General features: G+C 33.8%; 1 protein-coding gene across 1 annotated transcript in view; it reads right to left on the bottom strand.

Moving 5' to 3' along the window:
• The window catches only part of LOC145283753 (alpha-1,6-mannosyl-glycoprotein 2-beta-N-acetylglucosaminyltransferase-like), a 222,194-nt gene extending 206,788 nt beyond the window's left edge, over positions 1-15,406 (bottom strand). The window contains exon 1 of the mRNA XM_080132816.1: positions 14,540-15,406. The gene's annotated coding sequence lies outside the window, so the exon portion shown is untranslated. The remainder of the gene's footprint in view (positions 1-14,539) is intronic.
• Positions 15,407-16,284: the final 878 nt, after the last annotated feature.

A 16,284-nucleotide genomic window follows, 5' to 3' on the forward strand; every position in this document is an offset into this window, starting at 1 on the left:
ATGCTCTCGTTCCGTCAGCTATGATTGGATAGAGGTCCTAAGTTATTCGCAGTTGTATTTTCCGGTCGCCCATAATAAGGATTGAACCTTCAACCTTAAGGAGAAGGTCACTTTTTTTACAATTGATTTTTCCAAGTACTCTAACAGTATATTTCGGTGAAAGTAATATTGATCAATGAATGTGACGAATTAGTTGCTGTTAGATGACAAGTTCTTCCCTCTTTGGTATTGTGTCACATACACAATTATTTACTGTGTGTTGGTGTTGTTCGTCCGTCGGAACGACGAGGACCATCTGATAATCCTGTAGGGTGAGGAGTCATTATCGATGAGTGCGGAGATGGCGGATAAGACAGAGCTTTGCTTGAAAAGTTCTATTTCAATGAGAACAGGGAATGGTAGTGGATGTTAAGTTTCAAAACTTTTTTTTTTTTTTTATATTACATTTTCACCCCAAACAAGGCAAATTGCCACTTTGGTGTAGGGGGCTACTATTAGGGGGCAACAACTACTGGGGTACTATGTAGGGATTTGGGCAGCAAGATGTCGGTTCACGTTACACTTGAACTTCTGCACGTCAGTACTGTTGGGGAAGCAGGGACCTGGAATGGAGTTCCAGAGTCTAGCGGTTCTGGGGAAGAAACTATTGGAGTAGAAAGATCTTTTACATCTAGGGATCTCTACAGTGTGGGGGTGGGATTTAGCAGCCTGTCGGGTTTGTCGAGGGTGCTCACGTTGTGGGGGCACAAGTGATTGCAGTTAGTCAGAGCATTCACCACTAAAATACTTGTAGAACTGGCAGAGGGATGCAACATTTCGTCGAGGAGACAGAGGTTGAAGCTTAGATGCCAGTTCAGGGCCTATCAGGTTTGCGACTCTCTTTTGAACCTTGTCAAGGAGCGAGAGACTAGTAGCAGATGCACCAGCCCAAATGTGACAGCAATACTCCATACATGGGCGAATGGTGGCCTTATAGAGGTACAGGATGGTTTCGGGTGTTAGTAGTTGTCTAGCACAGTAGAGAGAGCCCACCTTTCTTGCAGCGGCCCTGGCAATGCCTTCAATGTAATTGTTCCAACTCATGTTTCCTGTGAACGTTAGGTCAAGGAGTTTGAAAGATGTACTCTCAGATAAAGAGTCGTTGGCCATTGCTATAAGTGGTAGAGAGGGTTTCTTGTAATTATTGCAACTTTCTGGTTACTTTCATATTTGTGGGCACCACTTGGCTCTATCTAAAGCTGTCTGCTCCCATGATGACGGATCAACATTAAAGGCCTTCAGTGATGCCTTTAGAGTGTCTTTAAATCGTTTTCTTTGGCCACCATGGTAGTGCTTGCCATGTTAGCTCAGCAAACAGAAGTTTCTTGTGTAGTCTAATCTGGCATGTGGGATACATTTTATATTACATTACATGCATACTCAGCAACATACCCTCCCCCACCACAAAAATTCTAGCTGTTCGCTGTTCATTTTGAAGCTTTGGTATGCACACCTATTCAATACGAGGATCGAACACTATATTAATGCGTGTGTGTTATTTTCTGTGTCACGCTTACATCCGGGTCGTTTAATTGTTATGTACTTCTATTTCTTGTAATAAATAATTTTACAAAGAATTCTTCATAAGATTTGGTTTCGATTATAGCTGAATGGCACTCAAGTCATTTTTTTTTTTGTTATAAATAATTTTACCGAGAATTCCTCAAGCTTTGGTTTCGGTTATAGCTAATGGCACTCCAATCTATTTATTTATTTTTTTTTTTAAATAATTTTATCAAGAATTCTTCATAAGTTTTGGTTTCGGTTATAGCTGAAGGAACTAAAGCTATATAAGTTTGGGATTCGGTTTCGATTCAAGCTGATGAACCCAAGTCAGAGATATATTTTTTATTTTTGAAATCGCAACTTTATAATATATAAAAATCGATAGAACATTATACGAAATCTGCAAGAATTAAAATCATATTTAAGTATTTTAGGACCTGGCTATGCCGGGCATTCATGCTGGCTTGGATAAATACTTTTGTAATTTTAACAAAATAGCTACAATAATATCAGAGCGTTTCCATTTATGCTGAATATCTACAGAATGCTAACATCAATATATTACATATGAATCAGTCCCCGGTGGAATTTCCACAGGTCCCGCTAGTCAGTCATCAAAATTATTCCCAGCAGAGTTTAAACAGAACCGAAATATGTAGAGAATTTTGATTCATGACAGAATATCGATATATAATTGAAATTGAGCATGTGCGTATTTCATCTTTACACAGCTCTGTATCGGGACACCTTGAACACACCCCTTTCATAGGCCAAGGTTCTTGTGCGAGTATTCAACCTTATCCCATAAACTCCACTCAGATGTTGCGTAATTGCCACAATTAAGAGCGTTTTTTTTTCTTAGGGGGAGAAGGGTACCTGTTCCCTACTGCAGCAAGGTTAAACACAAACTTTACAGGGGTGAGGTGACAGTGGGGTCTAGCTGTCATGAACTGGACACTCTATAAAGTCTGAAAACTCATAAGAGGACCAGTTAGCATTCTGCGGTAAGTGACCGGTAATAAATCAAGCTGCTTCTCAAAGAAGCATAGCCACTAAAGACAGAACTAATTCATATCCCAACCCAAAGTGTTTCATGGCGGTATCTTGTTTGTCTAATTCGAAGAGAGTTATAGTATTGATATGTTCTGATTGTTTTGATGTTTATTAGTCCAATTCGTGATCTTGCGGCGCTTCTACACTATTGAAACGAGATTTTGTAGTCGGTAAATTGAGGTTTCAAAAAAAAAAAAAAAAAAATGGTTTCAACTGATTTTTTGTCAATTCTAATAAGTTACAATGGTAGCTTTCAAATTATGCAGTCAAAATTACCTGAATATTACTGAATTATTAAAGAAAAGAAAAAACTTTAATCATGATAGCAGGTTAAAAATTGCCGCTATCTAGTTTAAATCGAAATGGAAAATTACCTCCTTTTTAAACCGTCTTATGATCGTTTTCATCAAATTCTATTTTTCTCTTTAATAATTTTCTACCTTATTGATTTTCGTAATTTTTTTGATATAATCATTTTAAAAATACGAGGAATACATAGATACTAGTGATGGGACGATTCCAATATTTTTCCTCGCCGATTCCGATACTTTATAAATCTAATTATTTAACTATAAAGATTACTATTTCGCTTGACTTTCGTAAAAAACACTTGTTAAATATGCAGAAATTTTCCTAAACGTCAAAATACACTTGTGAAGGATGATCTATCGATTTTAGCTTTACTGATAATTTAAATATTTATTTTATCACTATTACCAGCAATATTTTGGTTTAAACAAAATCAAATATAAAAAGGCAATTAAAAGAATCGTTTTGGCATCGGAAAATAGGCATCAATTTTTCAGATTCCAATACTGATTCCCCCAAATCTTCTGATTCTCGATTAATCGTCCCAACACTAGCAGATACTATTGTTTTCATGTGAAATTCAATATTACAATTTCCGAAATTTCGTCCTAATAGTGGAGAAGTGCCGATCTTGCGTCTGTCGGGTTCATTCACGGCTTTGTTAGTGTTCAATCTTAAGTGGTTGTTAATCCTATCAGGCTTTACTTGATCACTTTGAGAAAGATGAGGATTTATGGCTTATCGACCAATACGTCCTTATCCAAGGAGGTCGGAATTGTTCAGGCGTTTTTGTAGGGCAGAGAGCATCGTTTCAAAAGTTCAGATACGGTGTTCAATCTTCTGAATTAATATTAAAGTCTTGATATAAACGAAATGAACAGCACAAGACAGCAGTAATTCACCCACATTGTTACACAAATCAGATAGGAAAATTATTGAATACATTTGAAAGTTCCGTTCATTATGTCAGGACTTGATAAACTTTATACAAAATATTTGGAAAGTGCATATCTCTCGTAATATCGTCCAAATTGTTTCGAATAACAAGCTTAACGAAATTGTTTCTGGCATCAGAACATTTATACTGGTTGAACGCATTCCAATAACCAAAGAATAATTAGTTCATACGATTATGATTGTATGTAGGCAGGGCAAAAATGAAGAAAACCCAACTTTTTTTTTTTTCTAAAACAAATTAAAATCTTAAAATCCATTATTCTTGAGCAACTTTTTTTTTCTAGAAAGATAAAAGCCTGAATTTTATGATATAAAAAAGCAGAATATAAAATTTTCTATTTTTAATAGAATTTAAAAAAAACAAAACAAAAAAAAAAAAACACACAATTCACCGCCATTTTTGTCTATGGATAGCATTGAAATATTTGATTCCAAAAGCTTTTAAAAAAAAAAAAAACAATTTTAAGTCTAAGATGTAGGAGGATTTGCTATAAGAATATGCCAAAAAAAAACAAAAAAAAAAACAAAAAAAAAACAAAAAAAAAAACAACAAGTACCTTAATTTCAAATAATTCGATATTTTATCTCACTATAGATTTCACGTGGCGAAATTAAATCCCAAAATTTAATGATAGTTTCTTCCAAACTATGGTAGCCTTTACAAGACTAAATGAAGTTCATTTTAATCCTGTAACTTTCTATGTATTTTTAATGTTTGTTTTGATGATTAAGTGAAGAATCAAATTCATAAGGGTTTAATTTTTTTTTTCATAAACACACGGACACACATTTGTTGCCTACACAACCCCTGAAGTTGTGCAACGATGAGACTGGCCAGTACCAGATGGGTAACTATTTTGGGAATGCTAGGCACCGTATGTGTTGGAGACAACTCCTGCATCTAGTATCACGCTTGGTCGTCTTGACCCAAGGCCAAGTGATTCAGGGTGAGAATGTGGTAGATGCAAGTTCCCCATACGTCAAGTGCAAGTCATAGCATCATCAGATAGGAACATCACTGGTCTGTCAACTATTTACTTGCCTGCTCAGGAGGGCAGAGTGAGATGAGATTGGTGTTTAATGTGGGGAAAAATCAGGCTCCTCGAATTGGGGTCCTCTGAATAAGAACAAAAATAAAAATTGCCCCAGTTTAGAAGAATTTCTCCTTCATTGTACGAAGAAAGGATAGGTTAGTGTAGTATCAGAACACATACTACACTCTAATCTTAGCCTTAAAACCAGTGATATTTGTGGTCTTCATCAACAACGATGGATAACATAACCCCCTTCTTCATTTGTGGTCAATTTTACCCTTAAAATATTTTTTTTTTAATGTTACCAAACAGGTAAATACCCTTTTTTTTTTCTCTTTTTTTTTTTTTTTTTTTTAAATAACTGGCAGTTCAGTCTCACTTTGCTCAGGCTCTATGTACTGTTCATACAAGAGTTGTCTGCTCTTCAATGAAACGTGCATAAAGGAGAAAATGCTGCCCAAGTATACTAATTTCATAACTTTATGTGCATATGTATATATTAAAAAGTTTGACTCATGTCCAGGTAACCTACATCTAAAATTTTAAGTGTTTAAACCCAAAATTGGCAGAGCAGTCGAGTAGAGTCTGCAAATGTCAACTCTTTCAACTTTGACCTCTTGGCAGCCAAATTTTCGTCCAAAAACTGATTAAAAAGCTTGCTGCTTGTCTGAATATTTTTTATGTAAAATTTCAAATGTTTGGACCCAAAATTTGCCGAATAGTTTGCTAGAAACTGCAAAGGTCAAATCTTTTGAACTTTGACCACTTGGCAGCCAAAATTTCGGCCAAAAACTGATAAAAAAAAAAAAAAAAAAAAAAAAAAAAAAAAAGCTTACATCTATGTCTGAATACACTATGTAAAATTTCAAATGTTTAGATAAAAAATTGGCCGAGTAATTTGGTAGAGACAGCAGAGGTAAATTTTTTTAACTTTGACCCCATAACATTTGTTTTGGGCTCAAATCAAGTTAAAAAGTTTGATCCATGTCCAAGGAACCTAGACCTAAAATTTCAAGTGTTTAGACCCAAAATTGACGGAGGAGTTTGGTAGAGTTTGCAAAGGTCAAATCGTTGAACTTTGGCCCCTTGACAGCCAAATTTCCGGCCGAAAACTGATTAAAAAGATTTCCCCAAATCTCAATACCCCTTATGTCAAATCTCGAGTCTGTAGACTGAAAATTGACAGTATTTTGGTAGGGAAATGTACACACACACACATACACTTTCAGATTGAATTAAATTATAATTCCAAACGACATTCATGGTGAAATACCTTCAATATTATATCATTTTCGCTTTATATTTTTTTCTCCACACTAATTTCTATCAAGCTTTAAATTTTTCCTAGTAAAAAAATGTAAATAAAAATAAACTAAAACTGTTTTGTTTTGATATTTTTATTTTACATCAACCATAAATTCTTTTCTTTTCAAAAATTGAATGTATTTATAATTTCATCATTACAATCATTTTCCCTTTTGTAACCCGTGAACCATATGCTTGTTCCATAAACCATATAAAACAGTTTTTTTCATAAACTATATAAAATTGGTCGTTCCCTAGTTTTTATATCGCATAATTTGTGAAAAATGCTTTCATTAGAATTTGACAATTCTGGAAAAGACGGAGATAACTAATATGAAAAACAGTTTGTAGGCCTTATGGTCTACCATAGCTGAGGTAATATCATGTAACAACAAATTGCCGAAAGAAAGTATCGTATTTTTTAGCAAAATGCGCAATTGTTTTTTTCTTTTTTGGTATCGATTCTTCAAACATTTCCTATTTAATGGTATATTAACAATATTGGATTCATTAAAAGAAAAATATTCAAGATTTAAAATAGTGAAAATGTATTTTTTTTTTTTTTTTTTTTGCTAATTTGAAGATTAATATTCAAATTTCACAGTTCAAAACACAAAAATGAAAAATTAAACATTAAAAATTCGGATTTTCAACCGTAAAATCTGATATATCCACGAGCGTTTTTTTTTTTTAATCTACAATCCTCATCCTCTCCACAATGTAATATATTTTGCTCAGTTTCGGCTAATTATTTTAAGCATATTTGCACTCATAAAGGGAGTTTGTAGGCATATATAAGAAAAAAAAAACCTATACCGTTATAAAGTTAATTCTTCATTTAATAATCGGTGAAAATTAAGTATTGATTGGATAATTACTCGATTTTTGGTAGATTAAAAAAAAAAAAAAAAAAAAAGACTGTCAAAAAATGCTTACTTCCGCCTTCCGTTTTGGCCGTGCTTAATTGTATCAATTCAATGAACATTCACAAGAATCTGTTGCCAAGGCCGCTGGAAAAATGGTGGGATCTTTCTATCGATCCAGTAGATATCTCACTGCTGATGCTATTCTCTATCTATATAAGAGCCAGGTACGTCCAAGGATGGAATACTGTTGCCACATCTGGGCAGGAGCTGCTAGAAAGGACTTGTCCTGCCTTGATAGAGTTCAAAATAGACTTCGTAGCCTCGTAGGAGATGTCCTTTTCTCCTCCTTGCAACCTCTATCTCACAGAAGAGATGTTGCGAGTTTGTCTCTAATGTATCGTTATTTTCATGGAAAGTGTTCAACTGAGCTTCAATCTATGGTCCCCCCTCGCCAAACTTTCACAAGAAACACTCGTCTAGCTGTAAACACTATCAATAATTTCCCCCACTCTTTATCTGTGCCTAAACCTAAACGTAGATTCCATGAACAAAGCTTCTTTCTTAGAACTGCACGCCTGTGGAATTGTCTTCCGTTTTCCTGCTTTCCGGCTGACTATAATATGGTTTTGTTCAAGTCTAAAATAAATAAGTTCTTGATGAGCCGTTCCATATAAGTTATTAAATTTACCAAATTTTCATTACTAATGATTACTATATTGACCAACTTCTACTGTACACTCTTTAACCCTTATCCTTGAGTGGCCTCTGGGCCTTGATAATGTGGTGATGTCTTTTGTAAAAAAAAAAAAAAAAAAAAAAAAAAGTTACTTAAGATCGGCCCAGACGACTATTAAGATGAAACATTTTTAAATAGTCACCTTAAAATAAAAGTCAGCAAGGGGGATAACTCACTTCAGATTAAGGTATAAAAACCCGTTTACCTTAAACGTAAACAAACAAAATAACTTTACTGTATCCTAGCAAATGCCGGTTGGAACATCTATTTTTAATATGAATATAAAACAAATTATATTGTAATGGAGTTCGTCTAATTTTTGCCTCAATAATAAAAAAAAAAAAAAAAAAAAAAAAAAAAAAAAAACTGCAGCATGTTCATTTCTTTAATAAAGTCATCCCCATTCTTAACATTTGAGGCGAGTGACTCTTAAAGTTTGGGTTATGTCCTCTTTGGCATCGACCTCAAATAAAGGCGAAAAATGACCGATGAGAGAATCCGAGATTTTTTTTTTACATTTTTTTTTTTTTAAATACTGCATGAATTTGCGTTGTTGTTTTTTTGTGTGTGCATTGTATTTTTTTTTTTTTATCTGACACGCAAGTACACAAGTTTTTGTATTTTGTTTATATTTTTTTTACGAGACGTTTTAAATATCAAAGTGAAACTGGATAAACACCATTGAAATAAAACACATTAGGCGCAGGCGGTGTTCATTTTTTTTTTTTTTTTTTTTGTAAGAGGCGAACTAAGAAATAAACTAAAGTTTGTGAAATGTTTTTAATGCTTTATGGCAGACAATATTAGGACGGTTAAATCCAGTAGAAACTTAGACAGCGGCCGAAAGGTAACTGCACTAAATTAAAAAAGGTTTAAGAAAAAACGCAAAAAAAAAAAAAAAAAAAAAAAAAAAAGACTCTACATTGTTGCATGAATCTGTGCGTGTAATTATTTACTATAATAATTAAATACCTACAGACACTAATGTTAATTATTATAATAAATAATTATGTAAGCCCCTTAAACTCATTTGTCATTTCTTATCGTTGAGCACTTTCAGTTGAAATAAAGTCGATCGATTTAGCTCGCATACAGAGAGAGAGAGAGAGAGAGAGAGAGAGAGAGAGCGAGCAGTGTAAAAGTGGTGGACAAATGTTTGTTTAAATAGACATTTGGCGAGATAATTTACGGGCGCCGCTCCCGTGGGTCGATACTGCAGACTGTCAAAACGATGGTTCTAGGTTCAATCCTCGGCTTGGGAGAGGTGTTAGTCTAGTGGCACTGAGGAATACAACGAAACAGAACTGTATGTCGACGACTACAAATATATATTATATATTCTGTAATTATTTCAGTTTTTCCAGTAGAGATTTAAGCACACTTAAAAAAAAAAAAATTTAATTAGTTTCATTTTTTTTTGTAGTTTTTTTGTATAAGAGGTTGGTTAACTTCCAAATTTAAGCTTTTTTTGGACTTATTTATTTTTGAAACTATTACAGAAGTGTTTTACCGTATTAACTTGGTTCCTGCGGATTAAATTGTATTTTTAACACCATTTCCACAGCAATATCCTTTCAATAATGCCATTAATTTAATTTGTAATATTTTTCAATTTCATTTTTAATAAACAGTGCTTATTTTATTAAGAAAAGGCACTTCTGCAATACAGTGACATCAGGCGCGTGCGTGTATTTTAGTTTCGAGAACCGCCGACAGATGTCACTTGTCAGCCAAAGAACAGGGGGTCGATAACTCTTCCTTTTCTAAAAGTGCGTGCAAACTAAAATTATGTTTTGCTATATTTTTATGCAATCTTTCTGCTAAAAAGTCTTAAACCTCTATAAATGTTTCATATTTTTTTTAAATTATATTTCGCTACATTTTTATACAACCTAACCGTAAACAAAACAAAACAATTCTGAAACAAATCTAGAAATGTTTCACGTTTTTATATTCATTTTTAGTTATCACTCATTGAAAAAAAATTATATCAATACATTAAAATTATATTTTGATACATTTTTACACAATAAATGTTTCGATTTTCATATTTGTGTTATTTTTTTTTATTATATATATTTTGCGTTATCGTAAGCACTTTGTTTATATTTGAGGTTCACATAATGGCCGCAAGCCGCAAGACGTCAGTTCTTTCGAAGAACAGGCAACAGGGGTCGATAACTGGAAACTGGTCTGTTGCTGAGTGATATGTCACTGACACGCAGAAGTGCCAAAAAATAATGCCCTTCACCTGGTTGCAACATTTTAAATATTTATTATTATTGTTTTTAATATTCGCAAAATAAAATTAAAACACTGAAATAAAAATAGCGGTTGATGAATTTTCCGTATCACTTTAGAAAATCAAGAACTAATCGTTAAAATTTTACAGCCATTTTGGGAGTCAACACCTTCCATATTCACGATGTTTGATGTTAATTTAATTATCGGCGTCGTATCGGCACAGTTTGTTTAGCATTAGTGCCTGGGTTTCCCCGGTTTATGATATTCACTATCAGATGTCGGTAACAAAAAAATAAAAAAAATCGTTCAGTCGGCATTCATTTTTCGGAATTTCGATGAGAGGGGAGTCATTTTACTTTAAACGTATATAGCAAACTGAATACTATTACAAAAAAAAATTAATGATCGGAAAAATTTATATTGAAGAGTTCATTTTGTTTTTTTTTTTTCAACACATGAAGTACAGATTTTAGATAGCGAGGAAATCGCGTTTGCGTTAAACTTGCTCAGCAAATTGAAGCGTCCCCCGCCTCGCCCTTGCTAAAAATAGGACAATCTTTTTCCCGAATTTTATTTTTAGAATGTGAAAATGTGCTTCATTTCAAATTATCAAGAAATTTATATATAAGTTTCTGGCACTTGATGAAGAGTGTGCGTGGACCCTGCGCAAACGTTTGCTTTCCACGAAATAAATTTAAAATGAAATAAAATAAGCACAAAATAAGTATAATTGAAATTTACTCAAAGAAAAAAAGTCAAAACAGAAAACACGTTCGATTAAAAAAAAAAAAAAAAAAAACCCCTTCTGCGCATGTCTGGTAAGGGAGCCGTTCGTGGAAAGCAAACGGTTGAGCAAGGTCCACACTCATCAAGTACCAAATTTCTTTAAATTATTTAAAGGAATAACTACACGAATCTTACGTCCCCTACTCCTCTACTCATGTAATTGCAGAAAAATCTGCCGGCAAGCAGGTGCTTTTAGACATATTACAGTCATATTGAGAGTGTAATACTCGTTTTAATTATCTTAAATGAAAAATATTACAATTAGATTTAGGCAAGTAACGCTGAAAAGGTAATTGAATTTTTTTTTTTACCTTAGAAAACAAATCTAAAAAGGGAGACATATACACACACTAAGGAAAGATAATTTTCTCTTCTTACCAAGCTAGGTTTGTTTTTAGTGTTTTTACCTTAGTTTGAAGAGTTCATTCAGTTCGAAACAAAAAAACAAAACAATTAGTATCCAGTGTTACGGGAGAAGAAAAAGAGGCCGACATGAGAGGGTCACATCTTTGGACTCTAGATAATCGCTCAAAAATAGAAAATTAAACTAAATACTGCTAGAAGTTTTCTACGAGTCGAATATTGTAAAAAAAAAAAAAAAAAAAAAAAAAAATGGGGAAGGCAATAAAACGAACTTTGCTTGTATCTTTGTTAGATGTTACTTTAGCAATAAATGAAATTGCCCCCCCCCCCCGACTTATAGCAAGGTTAGCCACAAAGAGGGGGAGGGGTGGCAAAATCCAGTTCCGAGGGAGGGGCACTCTGGGCATTCGGAAAGATACAAAATAACGAGCCTATCAGCCTTCCGTTGTAGGAGTACCTCAGGCGACTGGCAATAAATCACATCTCCTTCTCTATCAAAGCAGAAAATAATGCCTGGAAGTGAATCAAATCCTACCTCAGCAAGACAAAGAGTCGGATTCCCTAGCCAACCAAGTCTCTACGCACTTTCTCGGTCACAGGGGTTTCAGTAAAATTAATTTTACTACTGGGCTACGGCTACTAAGCTGGCGTACTTATGACAGTTACATTAAGATCCTGAAAAACATTTAGTCTAATTTTAAACGAAAGTTAAAAAAATTTACGAACATCTAAGCGTTTGTAAGACCGAGAAAAAATGCTTTGTTGCGCATTATTTTCGTGATATGAATTTCAAAAGGAATGTTATAATTGTAATTTCTGTGATAAATAAACAAGTTTATACTCAAGAAAGTCGGGTTTATTATTATTGCATTCGATTTGCTAGAATTTTGCTACAGTTTTCCCCCATTCATAGACGACCCAGGAATCTCTGTAAAATGGAAACGGACAACATCTTGCATGTCTGGAAGGTTCTCGTCTATACGTATCTTTGATAAATATAGTGAATTTCTGGCTCCTGTGCAGTTTAACATACCCAAGAAAATTGGTAAATTTTTACGACGTGCCCAGCGTTTTATAACCCCCCCCCCAACCTCCCCATAGCAAGAACGGCTTTCGGAATAACCACCCCAACTTCAAAAGCCGTTCTAACCATGGGGAGCTGGAGGGTGTTTATTCCTAAAGCCGTTCTTAACATGAGGGTGGTTGGAGATGTTTATACTACGCTGGGGCAGGTCGTTTAAAAAAAATGTAGAAAGATTCTTAATATGGGGAGGGGGGGGGCATTAACTATCTTTTCCGAAATGAAACTCCTAAAATGTAAGCAATTTCGCCAGAGGATGATTAAAGCAAAAGCACTCTGGACTGCTGGACTGCTGGATCTTTAATTCAAACGAATATTTATCGAAATAAAAGGGAAACCAAAACGAATGGAGGAGGAAAAAAAAAAAAGTATTTTTTTTAGATTAGGTCCACCTCCACAATTTTCTTGTAAATGACACCTTTTAGAGGTTTTCGACTATGCTGAATACGAAAATCGCATTGAAATTTTTCAGAAATAAGAAGTTATCGAGATATAAAAAGTTGTATTATGCATTGTATTCTTTGGCGGCCATCTTTTTTACGCGCGTGCAGTGTCGGTCATAGGAGTTGATTTGTTTATAGCGCGCATGCGCGTAAAGATGGCCGCCAAAGAATGCAATGCATAATACAACTTTTTATATCTCGATAACTTATTTCTGCAAAATGTCAATGCGATTTTCGTATTCAGCATAGTTGAAAACCTATAAAAATCAGCTAAAAGAAAATAGTGAAGGTGGACCTAATCTGAAAATTTACCAAAAAAAAAAAAAAAAAAAAAAAAAATTACATACACATTTTTATTTCGTCTAAGTCCCGCCCAAACAACGTCAAATAAATACATCTAGTTATGCATAGAATTATAAATATGGTTAAGTGGTCTATAAAGACAAGATTCAGTTTCATCCCGAACGAATTCTCCAGGATAACTGGAATTGCCTACACCGGATGTGTGTGTGTGTGTGTGTGTGTGTTTTCCTTCCTATACGATATATATTTCTACGATCGCCCTCAAGTCGAGTTGCTTTTTGATAAAAAACAGACTAAGGTTAGGTATTTCCCAAATCCATTGAAGAACTTGAAATCGATTAAGTGTTAAAATATCGAGGATTTAAATATTTTTGCAGTGGTAATAACTTTGAAGATTATCGATTAACGAAACGATCAAAAGGTTTTATTTGAAAATAAATCAACGAGACTGAAAAATAAATAAAATCACGATAGCTATAATATATATAAAATATATATATAAAAACAAAAACAAAAAAAAACAGTTCGCTATTATTATTCATGAGCTTTCTACGAGAAATCGTGTGCGATTAAAACCAGATCTCATTTTTTTTTTTCTTACGACATACAATATTTTACTATTACCCTATTTCATTTTATCCGTGGTGTTAAACGTGTGCAATTTAAGATCTTATAAGGCATTTATTTTGTTAGCATAAAGAATTCAGTAATTTTTAAAAGATTACTAATAGTCTTTAAATGTACACAAACATTCGAACGAAAGGAAGCGTTTTTATTTTCTCGCTTTTACAGGCAATACCAAAAACACTAGACGTTTTACGCAGACAGGATCGGAATTCAAATTACCATATGAAAATTTTTATTTATTTATATATATATATGTGTGTGTGTGTGTGTGTGTGGTTGTGAACTTTAATTTGTTCAAAGTTCGAAACAAAACGGTGCGTGTGGCGATTGCCTACCATAAACATTCCGACGAGATGACTGAATTAGGAACTAAAAAATAAATAAATAAAATAAGTAAAATCCGGTTAAGCAAATGTTTGTCGTTTAAAATATAGGTTCTTATGCAGAAAACGTTGTTTTTTTTTTTTTTGTTAGGATTTTCAAGTTAAATTCAGTGTTGACATCTTTTGCTCATTAAATTGTTAGAAAATGCAATCCCCTCATCGCATGGATTTCTAAATAACGTCATATTTCAGCACAATCCATATTCTGGGGGGTGGGGAATACTGATATCATATATATATATATATATATATATATAATATATATATATATATATATATATATATATATATATATATAGCACATCGGAACCTAACCTCAGATTACAGTCTTAGATTTTCAATAGTCAGTAATTTGGAACCAAATAAAACAGAAACGAACGTTTATCAGACACAATATTTGCATATATATATATATATATATATATATATATATATTACAGAGATAATCATTTAGTAAAAAAAAAAAAAGGAAATTTAAAAAAAGAAAAAATCAAATATACATACGTTTCTTTAGCCTGCCAAGCCATGTGATTAGGAGTTGCCGCAATGTGGTATTTTTCCCCCGAAAAGGCCGAGAAGACGTAAGAATACCCAACAAGTAACCCAATGCAAGGTTGTGTGAATATATAATAAGTACGAGAAATACTTGAGGCACAGATGGTGTATATAAGAATGATTTATATATAAACAGAAAATAAAAGGAAGGATAAAGTTCAAGTTGCAAGGAATAAAAGAAGAAACACAAGAGTTTCTTTCTCCTGATCCTACATAGATAACAACGGGTGTTAATCTTCCCTGGTCTATACCAACCTCTCACGTAAGTAAAGGAGTAGAAATAAAATTAAACGAACTAATTACGCAAATTAAAAAAAAATTAAATCAACACCTAAGGTGGATATAGCTGGACCGAGATGCAAGTGAAGAGCGGAGTCGTGTCAAATTGAACTTCGTCTCGCAACATCCCGACTGTAATGAGGAAAAGCCGTAAGAAAAGCCAGTCTCCAAGTGATAAGACATTTCACATTTTTAGTCGTCGACGACTACTCGGAGACATCAGCCGAGATTCAGCGTCCTAAGAGAGGTCGAAGGGACGTCTCCTTCGGTTTGATTGTGACCAAGAAGTATAGGTATTACAAAAAAAAAAAGAGGAGAGAGATACTTAAATATAGATCATGGAGACTAGCAAACAACGGGGAAAGGAACACACAACCCCGTCTTATAGTTGTGGAGCAGCTACGATAACAACAACAACAACAGTTATGATGCCAATGCACGCTCCACCGATATTAACCAATAAGCTAGTAGCAGTCCGTCACACGCACGCACGCACCAGAAAACAAGTGCGCGCTCCCACCGAGCTACAAAATATGCTGAACAAACTCAGCTACGTTCTTTCTTCCTCCTCTCTTTACTGTGTCTGTGTGTCTGCTTAATTGCGTAAAAAAAAACAGAAGCGGCTCGTTCGTAAGTGCTGGAAAGCGGCTAGGTTCCTGAGTTATTAATATTATTTTTTCACATGTAATTTATTGACAATATTGAATTTACATTACTGCCCGCTTGAGAGAAAAATAATTCAGTATTAATGGAGCCCTTCATCCTACGCTAATGAACCTACCCTTGTCCCTAAAAAAAAAAAAATGCGATTCTGCCTTCTTTTTCTCTTTTTAGGGGATTACATGTAAACAGCTTGGAAAAGTGTGTGTGTGTGTGTGTGGGGGGGGGGTTAACAATAAATAAAACAAAAACATCAATATTTTACAGTGAACGGCAGGAAATAATTTCCACATTTAACGTAAAATGATCGCGCACTTTCCGAACCAGATAGCATTTTTAAAGACATGCAACCATTTATTTATTTATTTATTTGTTTAATCTTGGTCATTTTCTTAATTTCTTGAAAATACATTTTGGGATGTAACTCATTTTTTTTCTTAACTGAACAAGCGTTAAACTAAAATTAAAATAATAATAATTAATAATTTAGTGCTTATGCACTTATGTTACCGGACTATTTTTAAAAATCACATTTGCAAGTTAAATCCGAGTTTTACGATATCTTTTTTTTTATTATCAAATTGTTAGATGAAAGTACATATTAGTTACAAAACTCCTTCCTCTCCACATGTTAAAAATGGCTTTCTAAATAATAACGTTCTTACTTTAACACAAGTACTGCATCTTTAATTTTTTGTTTTTCTTACGATAACATGTTATGAATGAATAGTGGTATATCTTTAGCCCCACCCCAC

This window comes from Euprymna scolopes, chromosome 8 (assembly GCF_053919585.1).
Source record: "Euprymna scolopes isolate OS-2025 chromosome 8, ASM5391958v1, whole genome shotgun sequence".
Classification (NCBI taxonomy): domain Eukaryota; kingdom Metazoa; phylum Mollusca; class Cephalopoda; order Sepiida; family Sepiolidae; genus Euprymna; species Euprymna scolopes.